This window comes from Rutidosis leptorrhynchoides, chromosome 2 (assembly GCF_046630445.1).
Source record: "Rutidosis leptorrhynchoides isolate AG116_Rl617_1_P2 chromosome 2, CSIRO_AGI_Rlap_v1, whole genome shotgun sequence".
NCBI classification, from domain to species: domain Eukaryota; kingdom Viridiplantae; phylum Streptophyta; class Magnoliopsida; order Asterales; family Asteraceae; genus Rutidosis; species Rutidosis leptorrhynchoides.
In genome coordinates, this window is record NC_092334.1 from 692,495,202 (window position 1) to 692,510,435 (window position 15,234).

A 15,234-nucleotide genomic window follows, 5' to 3' on the forward strand; every position below is an offset into this window, starting at 1 on the left:
TTAAGTTTAATTTTGGTCGAAAATTCCCGGGTCATCACAACCTGCACCACCTGTAACGACTGCACCGCCTGCCCCACCATCTTCCTCCGTCGAGGAACTGACGAGGGAAGTGGAGATCCTCCGTGCTCGGGTAACTGAGCTCGAGGACCAGATGTCCCACGTAATGGACATCCTTTACCCACTGTCACCATAGGGCATTGTAGTAGATTTCATTATGTAATCTCGTTGTAGTTTCATGTTTTACTCATGTACTGTACGAACCTATGCGGATGTATGCAACTTATTATTAATGAATGGAACTTAGTGTTGTTTACTTTTTGTACGGTGTTCTAATTACGTTACTGTATGTTGTTTCTGTGGTATCTGTATCTAGTTGCATTGCTTAGTTAACATGTGTTGCGTTGGTTCCATGTTTGTTGCCTTATACTATATTACTATTTATTAAATGCTGGATTTTGACTTAAGTTAAAATTTCTGTTTAGAAGAGCAATGGCAAACGGACGAGCAGCACCCACAGCAGCCCAAATCGAGGAAACGATTGCGGAAAGAGTAGCCGCAGGTATTGCAGAAATCAACCCACAAGCTTCACCAGTTAACCAGCCCATTCGTAACGGGTGCACATACAAAGAGTTTCAAAGCTGCAAGCCCCACAACTTTAGCGGTACTGAGGGGCCAGTTGGTCTAACTAGGTGGTTTGAGAACTTAGAAGCTGTGTTCCGTGTAAGCAACTGCTCAGAGGAGAATAAAACCAAGTATGCTTCGTGTACGCTGTCAGATGGCGCTCTAACCTGGTGGAACACACTGACTCAAGCTAAGGGTATTGACGAGGCTTATGCCACTCCGTGGGAAGAATTTAAGGGAGCCCTGATCGAAGAGTACTGCCCCAGAGCAGAGATACAGAAAATGGAGGCTGAGTTCTGGGAGTTGAAGGTTGTGGGAAACGATCTTGATGGTTACAACCGTATGTATCTGGAATTAGCGTTGATGTGTCCCACTATGGTTAGCCCAGAATTTAAGAGAATGGAGCGATACTTGTGGGGACTTCCCAAGTCCATTCAAGGAAATGTCACCTCTTCTAATCCACCCAACATCCTAGTAGCTATGCGCATGGCGCAAACCCTTATGAACCAAATTATCAGTAAGGAATCAGAAAAGGCAAAATCCGAATCGGAAGCCAGTGGTGAGAAGCATAAGTGGGACAACAATAAGGGGAGAGTCTATGATCAAACCCCCGCTAAGAGGCATAACGACGGAAGAAACCCCAACCCGACCCCTAGCTCGAACCCCAACTACAAGGGTACTCTACCGCAGTGCAAGAGGTGTTACAAGCACCATACCGGGTACTGTAATGTGGTCTGTGAAAAGTGCAAAAGGACCGGGCATATTGGCAAGGACTGCAAGATTCCCATCCCAGCTGTGAGGACCAACCCCAATGGACCAAGAAAGTGTTATGAGTGTGGACAACAGGGCCACTTCAGGAATGAGTGTCCCAACAAGCAAAAGGACGGTGGACCCCCGCGTGGAAGAGCTTTCAATGTAAATGCAAAGGATGCCCGTGAGAACCCCGACTTGGTTACAGGTATATTCACTATCAACAATCTATTAGCTTCTGTCCTATTTGATACTGGTGCCGATAGGAACTATGTTTGTAGACACTTTTTCTCTAAGATAGATTGGTCGTTAGTGCCTTTAGAGGAGAGTATGCTAGTTGAGGTAGCCAATGGGAAACTTGAGAAAGTCGACCAAATTGGCCGAGGAGCTATTATCAATATAGCTGGTGTGGATTTCGCAATTGACTTGATACCCATAAAATTGGGAAGCTTTGATGTGATTGTCGGCATGGACTGGTTGACCAAAGTGAGGGCCGACGTTATCTGTGGAGATAAAGCTCTTCGTATACCACAAGGAGATGGTGAACCACTGGTTATATACGAAGAGAGATGTAGTTCGAAGCTGAACCTCATTAGTTGCATGAAAGCACAAAACATCATGAAGAAAGGACGTCTTGCTATTTTAGCACACGTGAAGGCTTTAGAAACAGAAGAGAAGAGCGTGAACGATGTGCGAATCGTGAATGAATTCCCCGACGTCTTTTCGGAAGAAGTTCCTGGATTACTACCACCGAGAGCCGTGGAGTTCCAGATCGATCTAGTGCCGGGAGCTGCACCCGTAGCTCGCGCACCTTATCGACTAACACCTTCCGAACTGTAAGAGTTGCAGAGTCAACTGCAGGAATTGCTCGACCGAGGGTTTATCCAACCGAGCTCGTCGCCTTGGGGTGCACCTGTTTTATTCGTGAAGAAGAAGGACGGATCTTTCTGCATGTGTATCGATTATCGTGAGCTGAACAAATTGACGATCAAGAACCGATATCCTCTTCCCCAAATTGACGATCTTTTTTATCAGCTGCAAGGATCAAGCGTTTACTCTAAGATCGATTTGCGATCCGGTTATCACCAGTTGAGGGTGAATTAGAGTGATGTGATGAAGACTGCGTTCAGAACCCGCTATGGTCATTATGAGTTTCTCGTGATGTCGTTCGGTTTAACCAACGCACCCGCTGTATTCATGGACCTCATGAATCGTGTATGCAAGCCATACCTGGATAAGTTTGTTATCGTCTTCATAGATGATATCCTCATCTATTCCCGAAGCGAAGAAGAACATGAGCAACATCTCCGACTAGTGCTTGAACTCTTGAGACAAGAGCAACTTTATGCCAAATTCTCCAAGTGTGAATTTTGGTTAAAGGAAGTCCAATTTCTGTGGTCATATTGTGAGTAATCAAGGTATCAAAGTTGATCCCGCAAAGATCGAGGCTATCTGCAAGTGGGAGACACCCACTACTCCAACTCACATCCGCCAATTTCTAGACCTTGCCGGTTATTACCGGAGATTTATTGAAGGTTTTTCGTTGATCGCGCGTCCTTTGACCGCACTGACTCACAAAGAGAAGAAGTTCATTTGGGAGAACGAACAAGAATCAGCATTTCAAACCCTGAAGCAGAAGTTAACCACCGCACCTATCTTGTCGCTTCCTGAAGGCAGTGACGACTTCGTTGTGTACTGCGATGCTTTCAAAAATGGTTTTGGTTGCGTATTGATGCAAAGAACGAAGGTCATTGCTTATGCTTCTCGTCAACTGAAGATACACGAGCAAAACTACACTACCCATGATCTCGAACTTGGAGCCGTTGTCTTCGCTTTGAAGTTGTGGAGACACTATCTTTATGGGACAAAGAGTACCATATTCACCGATCACAAAAGCCTCCAGCACATCTTTGATCAGAAGCAGCTGAATATGAGACAACGTTGATGGATCGAGACGCTGAACGACTATGATTGTGAACTCCGTTACCATCCTGGCAAAGCCAATGTTGTAGCCGACGCTCTGAGTCGAAAGGAGAGAATGATACCTCTTCGTGTTCTGGCTCTGAACATCATCATTCATTCAAATCTCAATAGCCAGATCTTTCGAGTAGCTCAAGAAGAGGCTCTCAAAGAGGAGAATATTTCTCAAGAATACTTGAACATTCTCGACTCTAAATTCGAGGTTAAGGAGTCTGGACTCCGATGTTATGCTGGAAGGATTTGGTTACCTAGTTATGGAGATCTACGGAGCCTTATACTTGATGAAGCCCACAAGTCGAGATATTCAATTCATCCAGGAGCCGGTAAAATGTACCACGATCTTAAGGAATAGTATTGGTGGCCAAATCTTAAGAAGGATGTTGCAACTTATGTTGGGAGGTGTTTAACTTGTTCGAAGGTTAAGGTTGAACATCAGAGGCCATCTGGATTACTTCAACAACCGGAAATCCCACAATGGAAATGGGAAGCAATTACGATGGACTTCATTACGAAGTTACCGAAGACGGTAGGCGGTTATGATACCATCTGGGTTATCGTTGACCGTCTTACCAAATTTGCTCATTTCCTAGCGATGAAGGAAACAGATACAATGGAGAGACTTGCTCAACTGTACATCAAAGAAGTTGTGTCTCGTCATGGCGTACCCCTATCAATTATCTCAGATCGCGATCCCCGTTTTGCTTCCAGATTCTGGCGTTCTTTGCAAGAAGCCTTGGGAACTCGTCTCGACATGAGCACTGCATATCACCCGCAGACCGACGGTCAGAGCGAACGAACGATTCAGACTTTAGGACATGTTGCGTGCCTGTGTTATTGACTTCGGAAAGTCTTGGGAAAGGCATTTGCCGTTATCCGAATTCTCTTACAACAACAGTTATCACTCGAGTATTAATGCCGCACCTTTTGAAGCGTTGTATGGCCCAAGTGCCGTTCTCCTATTTGTTGGGCCGAGTTAGGCGAAGTGCAAATCACCGGACCCGAGATAGTCCATGAAACGACGGAGAAGATTGCCCAGATTCAAGCGAGACTTAAGACGGCCCGTGATCGCCAAAAGAGTTATGCTGATCTTAAACGTAAGGACTTCGAATTTAACGTGGGTGACCGTGTGATGTTGAAAGTCGCACCTTGGAAAGGTGTAATCCGCTTTGGAAAGCGTGGAAAGTTAAACCCTCGATATATTGTTCCTTTTGAAATCTTGGAGCGTGTCAGACCAGTTGCTTACCGTTTGGATCTTCCGACTCAGTTGAGTGCTGTTCATCCTACCTTTCACTTATCAAATTTGAAGAAGTGTCTTGCTCCACCGGAACTTATCATACCCCTGGAGGAACTTACGATTGATGAAAAACTCCACTTCGTGGAAGAGCCTGTCAAAATTATGGACCGTGAGGTCAAAACTTTGAAACGCAATAAGATTCCAATTGTTCAAGTTCGATGGAATGCCAAACGTGGACCTGAGTTTACTTGGGAACGAGAGGATCAAATGATGCAGAAGTATCCTCACCTCTTACCGAATCCAACACCTGCCTCAGCTTAAATTTCAGGACGAAATTTCCATTAACAGGTGGGTAATGTAACGACCCAACTTTTTCGACTTGCTTTTGTGCTTTGTATTTTCACGAAACTGCGTATTTGTGTGTACTGTGCTACTTTATACTATGGAACCTTTATATACATGGTTTACTTTCATTTATATATTAAAACGTGCCTTAGAGTATGTAGGATGCTTAATTTGACCACCGGATGCTTTATGACCGTTAGTGTCACTTGACGTTTCGAATAAACCGCAAATTGCGCACACGTTTAACTTTTGTCGTAATCGGAATATTATGACTACGAAATATTAATTATTATTTTATAATAATAATTACTTGGGTTTTTGGATGCTTAATTACGCGTAGTAATTTACTTATGTTTACTAGTTAGTCTTGTTGGACTTTCTACCTTGTTGGGCCTTAGCCCACCCTACACTAGTTAGTGGACTATTTATTAAGCCCACTTATTAATTACTAGTGACCCATTAATAAGTAAGACAAATGCCCATTTATTAGAGGGAACATGCTAGCATTTATGTCAAGTATTATCCTTAATGTTGCATGGGATCCCAACATAAGCACCAACTTTAGACAACCATTAACCAAAAAACAACTTTTTGTCCCCCTTTGTCCCCCCTAAAAATCACGGCCATATGGCCTCCCTCCCATCCTCATTTGCCTATAAATACTAAGCCATTCCATCCATTTAACACTTGCTCTCATTTGTATTTCACACACACTCACTCTCTAATTCTCTCTCTAGTCTTTCTCTCTCTAAAGGTGTAATTATTTTGAACTTTTCTTCTTCTTCTCCTTCTCATCATCACGAAATCATAATCATCATCATCATGGGTCATGTTTTTTAGCTTTGATCTTGATTACATCTTGTAGATTCAAGCATGAATCCTTCAAGAACATGGAAGATTCAAGCTTTCTAGCTTTGAATCTTCACCCATTTTATAGATCTATATTTTTTTTTAACTTTAATCTTGTTATTTTGTTATAAAGATTCAAACTCGTGTTTGTAATCTTCATGTAACTTAAAGATCCAAGCTTTATGCTTCAAAATCTTCAAGAATAACCAAGATGCAAGCTTTCTAGCTTGGATCTTCATAATCTTTTGATGGATCTAGGTTTTCTAACTTATGATCTCATTATTTTGTTATAAAGATCAAAACTTGTGTTTATGGTCTTCATGTAACTTAAAGATCCAAGCTTTATGCTTCAAGATCTTCAAGAACACTAAAGGTTCAAGCTTTCTAGCTTTGTGACCATAAAACTTGTGTGAAAGGGATCCAAGCTCTCTAGCTTAGGGTTCTATCACTTCATTTGACTTAGATTATGTTCATACTTGTTTGATTGATGTAAAGTTTGTAGCTTTAGTTATAAATGTAACTTGTAATAGTGTTAAGACTAAGGATATGATGTAACCTTGGTTCATCATCCATCTAAGACTCTTAAATGAGTTGTGTTCTTACTTGGTCTTAACATATTGTGTGTTGATGGTAGAATCTTGGTCAAGGTGATGCTAATCCATCAACGAGTTGTACACTTGAAGCTACAAGCATCAAGGATGAGAACCGTGATGAGCATCAAGTACTAAGAACCCCACCGGAGCACCTTACCTACTGTTTTTCGTATTTGATCAGACCACCTGGGTTACGGTTTAGGATTTATGGCCCTCTGAAAGTCATTACACCCTATTAACGTTGTGCTGAAATTTCTGACCTACTCGCACTTAAACCGTCGCCACAGTCAAACGAAGACGAGTTAGGTTCTGAAAATTGTTCAGCGGTTAGGGGACTCACATACGGAGGCATATCCACTGACTACGCATCTTTTCGATTTACGTAGAGGTCGTAGCAGCTGACCGAAGTCAGCCTATTGTTTCGATCTCTATTCTTGTCAAACTTACTTAGCTTTTATGATGATGAATGATGATGATGATGATGACACTTAAACTTATTTTATGCACTATTAGAACTTATAAGGACAACCTACTGACCTAGTAACCTTTGATTTAGGTTGACGACCTTTCGGACCGACTTACTACTCGCATACTTTCATTACCAACTTTACCGCTTTTATCACTGTGAGTTATAGCATCCCTTTTTACTTATACTATTTTTGGGACTGAGAATACATGTGCTTTTTATGTTTTACTTACTTGACACGAGTACTTAAACTTTACATTTGTGTGGGTTATACAACGGCATAAAGATTCCCCTTAGCACGGTAACGTTTAACTATTGGTTTTTGAACCGGTAGACGCGAATATTAGATATGGATCCATAGGGTTTGACATCCCCACTCGGGCTAGTCGCGCTAGCATTTAACGGGTGTTTAATACTTCGAGGACATACACACTCGTCAGGTGTACTTTTAGGGGGTGATATTTATAATTACGTTAAGTCTAGTTACCATGTGCCCACGGTATACATATACTTTTCATACTGTTTTGAAACATTGAAATCTCATGGTCAATCTTACATTACTATTACAACTTAAACTATAGCTCACCAACATTATTGTTGACGTTTTTAAGCATGTTTTCTCAGGTGCTTAGAGGTTTGTTGCTTCCGCTGTTAGACTTGCTGTCATGCTATTTAGACTTGCTGTTAAGGACCTGCTGTGTTAGATAACCACTGCATAACTTAGAGATGTCTCAATCATGAAACTTTTAAATTTGCATTCGCAACTTATGTTATTTGAATAAGGGTTAAAACCATAAATAGGCCATATACTTTCAGTATTGTCCCAATGTAGGTTATATACCCCAAAAAATACCAATGTAGGTTATATACTCTTAAAAGTTGTATCGATGTACACAAATTTAACAAGTTACCTGCTGAACCGGTAAAGTTAATTATTTAACATTTTTTTGCATTTTATATGGCTACAAATAGGTCGTATACTTTCAGTTTTGTTCCGATGTAGGCTATATACTTTCAATTTTGTTCTGATGTAGGCTATATACTTTCAGTTTTGTTCCGATGTATCACCAACGACATTCTCCACGTAGGATGCCACGTCAGTGTTTAGTTGTTTATCCGGTTAATAAGTTTTGTTCGTTCATATTAGTACACTTTATGAAAGTATATAGCCTAGATTGGTATTTTTCGGGGTATATAGCCTACATTGGGACAAAAATGAAAGTATATGACCTATTTATGGCTTTAACCCTTTGAATAATGACTTTGTAACGACCTTTGTGTCATGTTGTCTTTTGTAAACGCTATGTTTTTATGAATGCAAACTGATTTTCAAACAGCATGTAGTACTTGACCGTGTAAAGATCCTGTTGTTGACGAATCGTACACGATGGTTTTGTACGGGGCGTCACACCAGGGCCTCGGAAGATTGGACGAGAGGCTGAACCTTTCTCCAAAAAATAAGCCTCTCCTCCGCCTTGAAAGCAAGAACGGCGTCAACAAAAAGATCGCTCACATATTTTGAGTCAATGGCATGGCCAACAAGCGCGGGGAGACCCTTCTTCAAAGTCTCAAACTGACACTTGGCCGTGTCACGATTAATCTGACAGGAAGACAGGTGATCAGTCAAACTTTCGCGCTCTTTTTCCCAAGCGCTCTTTTCAGAATCGAGGGACTCGACCCTTTTAGCCAACTCCTCAACCTGAGAAGCCAAGGATGCCTTCTCCTCAGCTAGGACCAAGGAGGCGCTGGCCGCCTCGTTATGAGCCTTCTTAGAATGTTCCAAGTCCGAATTCAAATGCACGATATGGTCACGCAACTGTTCAACAGTTAGGGTGCCTGGTGAAGAAGAGCCAGCGCCGTCCAAACGAGATCTCGCCTCTTGGAGGCAGCTTTTAGAGCGCATCAAGTTCAGCATAGCTAACTGAACATCAAAACGCCATACCGCCTCAGGCGATAGATGCCCAAAGTAGTTGGGAAGCTTGATCTCTTTCAAGTAATCGAATTGAGAGGTCGCTGTATCTTCAGGGATAGACAGCAAATCATTCATGCCATAAAACTGCATACGAGCCCCTGCAAATGAGAAGATAACTGGTTAGCAATGAAAAAAGGGCAGCGTAATGTCCCAACACTCGAGAAAAAGTAAAATCACCTTTTCCTTTCTTGGCGCGCTTGCGCTTACTCCCACTCTCTGATGGGGGCTCACTTGCACTGCCCCCTTCGATGTCCGTCTGATGAAAGTCATCACCTGCATGACTCTCGCACTGATTGGCGCTACCAGACCCGCTGGCGCCAATAGCGGCACCACCGTGGACTTGCCCGTCAATGTCCATGTCCTGGTCACCCTGATTCTCCATGTCGGGCGTCTCAGTATGAACGCCCTCGATGTCGCGCGAAGCAAGAAGTCTGTCTAGACGCATCTCTGCAAATAAAACATGCTAGGTTAGACACAAGTGACGAACAAAAAACAAGTACAAAAATAACGCCCATCTGCCGCCTACCATTATCATCGGCGTCTAAGATAACTGGCTGGGCAGGCGGATAGGGACACATATTAGCGACCCGTAAAATATCAGAACTATATCGACGGATAGGGAGATCACGGTTGTAAAAATGAACAAGTCTTTCCTGCTCCTCTGGGGAAAGGAGAGGCCTAATGTTTAGTTGCGCATTGGTAGCATCAGTATGCCACACGCAGATATTTCTATACACGAGCGGGACAAACGAATCATCAATGAAGAAGAATGAGTTCTTCCACTTCTTGCGCACCCCAGCTTTCAGGCGCCCTACAAACTTAATCCTGTCGTTGAAAGAATACCAGCTCTGCTGATTCTTGAGGTATGAAAAGACATTCTTAAACAAGTTTAGCGATGGGGGAAATTGATAGTGCTGACAAATCATCTCGAAGAGAATAACGCGACATGCGCTATAAGGATGCAACTGTCTGATGCCAACATTGAAGTGACTAAGAACCTCCATGAAGAAAGAAGTGGGAGGATAGCGCACATTCCCATCCAGCATAACCTGCCTATATACGGTAACCTTACCATCGATAACGTCACTAGCGCGCTGACCAGCCAGGGGCGCTACAGGATTCAAATCAGCCAAGGGTGGGTACCACTCCACCAATTGCGCGACTTTGCGCTGCGTCATAATAGACTTGATAACCTCGCAATTCGGAGGCTTAGAAGTAGAGGAAGAAGACGCCATCTATTAAAAAATAAATCAAAGAATCGTAAGAAGAGAGGCTAAGTAGGCGCTAACCTAAAAAACCTAAAAGACGAGGTCGAAGTAGTAAGCTGATAAGATTTGCACGAAGACGAGGAGCACAGTTGAAGTAAAAAATGGAGAGAGGTGATTATGAGGTATTTATAGGAGAGTAAAAACATGGAAGAGGCCCCAAGGGAAGTTAAAAATTGGCGGTTAAAATGTCAAGGGCGGAGATTAAGCCACGTGTTGGAAGATAGAAAGGGGGAAGCACGAGGAAACCAAGGGCGGCGAAGTCGGCGGGATGACAACTGTAGCATCTGACAAACCGTCGCTTCGGTTTCCTGCATTTAATGCAACAGGACAAAATACTTTTTAAATATAAAAAAGAAGAAAATGGCGGCGCGCAGCGAAGAGTAGTAGAACGATAGTTATGAGTTGAGTTCAACGCCTCGCGCTATACCCGCGCACACCATTGAACGAGAGTTACAAGTTGAGTTCAACGCCACGCGCTATACCGGCGCGCATCATTGAACGAGAGTTACAAATTGAGTTCAACGCCACGCGCTATACCGGCGCGCACCATTGAACGATAGTTATGAGTTGAGTTCAATGCCTCACGACATACATACGCGCATCATTGAACGATAGATACAAGTTGAGTTCAACGCCATGCTCCGAAGCTGCGCATACCATTGAACTGGGGGGACTTAATGATACGCATACCCGATCAGCTCGTATAGCGTATCAAGCAGCATCGCCACTAGGAATCACCAGAGTTCGCCAAGGCCTGAAGGGCTATGCTTATTGCATCGCGCTACCCCTGTAAGCGCGCATAGGAAGCAGCCACATGACGGGCGATGCTGTGGCTGGCAGAGGACACCTGGCAGACAAGAGTCAGAGCCGACAAGAACACTTTTTACTTTTGTCGGACCAGCTCGCCTGAGAACGTACTATTTGCAGGCCACGATCTGTTTAGCCTCATTACGTGGCAATAGAAGACAAGAAAGGTTATCCTATAAATACAAGACTTCGTCCACAGAACAAGGCATCTGGACTCTCCACCTTCACACACACACATATTCTAAGAACAGTAGCGCATAGCGCAAATATACCCGCGCTACCGGACTCATAGCATTGTACTAGACATTCTTGATATACAGGTAACGTTCTATGAACAGAAACCCTATATTATAGCGCGAGCCATCTATGACTGGACTACCCGCTGATGGTGGGTCTGACGTTTGACCACCCCTGTTGAGATCATCATCTCGCAAGGGGTTATTCACGGTACTCCGGACCGGAGAGTTAAACTCAATTGACCCTTAAATCCCCCCTTATTGATGTCGAGCATGGACCGCAGGGGCGGAACTTTAAGTTGATAATTAGGAGGGCGAAATTTATAGGGGTGTAAACGAGTCGGACCAAACTCGAGTTCGGCTCGTTTAAATTTCATAAAGCTGGATTCCGTCCGAACCTAATGTTTTAAGCTCAAGCTCGGCTCGGTTTAAACCTAATGTTTTTAAACCATCGATAACAAAAAAAAAAAAAAAAAAAAAGTACCATTACATTGGTGATATCTTTGAGATTTCTTTTGTCAAGCTTAAAAAATAATTTAATTCCTCCCAAATAAGAAATAATTGTAATTTTTACTTTTTATTTTATTTTAAATGCATAAATAAAGGATATAATAGAACTTTTTTATTTTTATTTTTTGTATCTATCTATCTATAAAATAAAAGTAAATAGTTACGGAGTAGTTTAGAAAACTAAAAAGGAATAATATATCAGATATATAGGAAAAATACCTATGTACAAATACATTCAAGTATTCAACAACAAGACATATATTTATTTAGAAGGGGATTAACAAGAATATCAAGTACGGAGTAACAAATTTATTTTGAGATTTAGTTGTGTTAGACAGCAAAAGTCACAGCCGATAGAGTTTTCAAGGGGAAATAAATATGTTGCTATAATTTTAGGGAGACAAACAAAGTAATATATAATTTTATTCCTTAAATATTAAAATATGTCTACTAGTTACTCAAGAATTTAGGATGGCAGCTGCCCTCCTACGCCTCAACAAAGTTCCGTCTATGATGGACGGAACCCGACCTGATTATTCTATGCTTGATCAGAAAAATGAAAAAGTGAACCAATAAATATAAAAACAAAATGGGTTTGAAATTTGGTTAAAAGTTAACTAAAACAACCTAACGGAACCGGATGTATATGAAACGTGTTGATAAAGTTTTTAAATTTATCATGTTTATCATCTATCATTATTGAATATGTTATATTCTGACTGAAAAGTATAAAACTGGGCTCATTGTTTAGTTAGACTTGTGTATTTGTCAAGTATAATCATTGTATATTGGAGTTATCTAGATAATCATTCATCTACCAATCAAATAAGAGAAAATTCATTTCTCCACTCAAGATTTTTAATCCGAGAGTAGAAAGTCATTCCCCCCTTCTACCTGAGGGCAAAGAGTCAAATTTGACCGCATATTCAGTCTGATTTTTTAGGTTGGGGACTTGGGGTACTGATCCAAGCTCAAAAAGGCAGAAAACAGAAAGGTTTGTTATTCTAAAAAACTGAACCTTTTTTTGTTTACGTTCCAGTTTTAGCCAAAACCGACCCAAATTGACTCACACTCACCCAAGGCTACTTCATAGTTAAAGCTAACGTTTAGATGAGATGTCAACATCATTGAAATGAACTATAACTACAAGGAAATCATTTCGGTTGATCACCAGCTAAATACATATGTGCACACAAAAAATAACAGAATAGGGAATATTATGTATGAATTTAACCAAACCGACACGTATATGCAAAAACAAAAACAGCATAGGGTTTCTCAAGTACAAGTTATTATTTTCAAAACTCTTTACGCGGCTATTATTTAAACCCTAGCTATCATAAGTGGAACATCAGCTCAATCATTCTTTGGCATCTCCTTCTTTGGCATCTCCTTGGGTTTTGCCTTCTCTATTTCCCTACAAAATCAAAAAAAGTTAGGCCACAGTTATATATGAAGTCAAGAAACTAGGACCGCTATATCAACTAATAAGGAAATAAAAGTTAAAAAAATCAAATTCAGTAACAAAATAGCAAGACACGCAATACTATTGTACATGGTCATTTCATACAAATACAAGATTGGCATAGTTTCACACCCCCTCCCATCTCTTCCCACACTAGCTACCCCAAAATAACCAAATGGAATCAATTATCTATACATACTGATACTGAGGTGATCATGTAATCAAACAAAATACTCCCTAGCCTTCAATAAGAATACAACAAAGGACAAACTTCTTTTAAAGTCCTAGTTTCTTTTAATTATAGTTCTATACATATTGCTATTTGCAAATAGAGCACATTCCCAAATATAAAACATTTGCCTAGAAGACAAGGTGATCACCTCAGTATCTTCCTTTGATTTTGGACAAATAACAGAGCTCTAAATAGAGCAGATTTGCAAATAAGAAACATTCACTTGTAACATTGTCAGTTCTGTAATGTAATTATCAAAAGTAATCTCTACCTGACTCACTTAGCAATATATATTTCTCATGGTAAGATTATATTATATAATTAATAATAATGAATATAAGCATAGTGAGCAAACCATACTCGTTGGACAACCTTAAAACTAAATCAAAAATGCCCACAGTGCACTTCTAATTTAGAAAGGCGCATTTTAATCAATAATATGAAATTCATTGACCAAAACTCTGGCAATCATAATACTTGAATCTTGCAACTAAACAAATGCTTTAAGAGTGTAGAAAAAAAATTCAAGATGTCAACTTCTAGAATCCATTCAAATTCAAACAGTGAGGGGAAATATATCGAACGATCTTCTACGGCATCGTTTAGTCAAATTTAATGTTCTTAATTGCGAATACAAACATCAAAGCTTCAATGTTTTCAAACTAAACAAACAAGTGGCCAAAATTATATTGCTGCCTATATAGTCTATACTACTTTGTAAGAATTGACTCTAAGGTGATGTTTGTTTTTTAAGATGTTTTTGTCTGAAAATCTGCGGACCATGTATGTAAAGATGTGGTCTAAAAGTTTGTATGCTGAATAGTGAAGATGGTTTGTTTTTATGTCTGCAAAATAACTTAATTCTGTCACCAACACTTAGAAGCATTAATCTAAGTCTGCGAGCCTGCAGACATTATAACACATTATCTTATCTTACGTATTCAGAAAAACAAACTATCTGCAGTAAAAATGTATACAGGCGCGCAACATAAGACATAATAAGATTTGCAGAAAAACAAACAACACCTAAGTTTTGACCTAAGTTTTGATATGAATATGTTTGGGGTTGCTTATTAGAACTGCAATGCAGGAGATAGTGTTTGGATTTGCTTCTGTGGTAGCATAACACGATAATTAGACGATGCAACTGTTCGACAGTTTGAGTGTTTGTCAAATCATCTTATTTAAGAGTATATTCAAGTACCTAAGATATAAAATTATCAGAAACAGGATACACACTCAAACAATTGCCTTAAGGAGTTAGCGATAAACGGTTTTCAATAAGCATCTGTAAAACTACATATCTATTGTATTGAAACGTGATATGCTGATAAACGGTTTCAATGAAAAATCGCAAACACCTCCTGGATATGGCCCCAATTTTGAAACCCTAATTTTCTACAATACTAAGAGTAAGTATTTCTTACATCACATCAGTAATATATAACATGAATTAACAACTATTAAATCAATTAATCAAAAAAAGTTGAAAATTAACGACGTTATTATTGTAAGTGTGTGATTAAAACATACTTAGCAGCAGAAGCAGATTCTTCTTCAAGCCAGTGACGAATCTGACGAACGTTTCGTTTGAAAATTGAAGCTGATTGTTTAACGTCACTTCTCATTAGTAGAATCACGGCACTAACTCCGGCAACCGTCAGTATTAGATTCGTTAACGCCATTTGTTCGATCAAACTTGCGGTGGTTTACGGCGGTTTAACGATTTAAGGACCAATGAACTGATGAAGTGTATTTATATTTCACTATTTAACCCTTTAGTTAGAATCTATTGCAGTAAAACCCCCTCTAGTTATTTAAACCCTTTATACAAGAGCTAAGTTTGTAAGTTGTAACTTTTTTTTTTTTTTTTTTAATACGGGATCACTCAGGTGAATTTAATCAT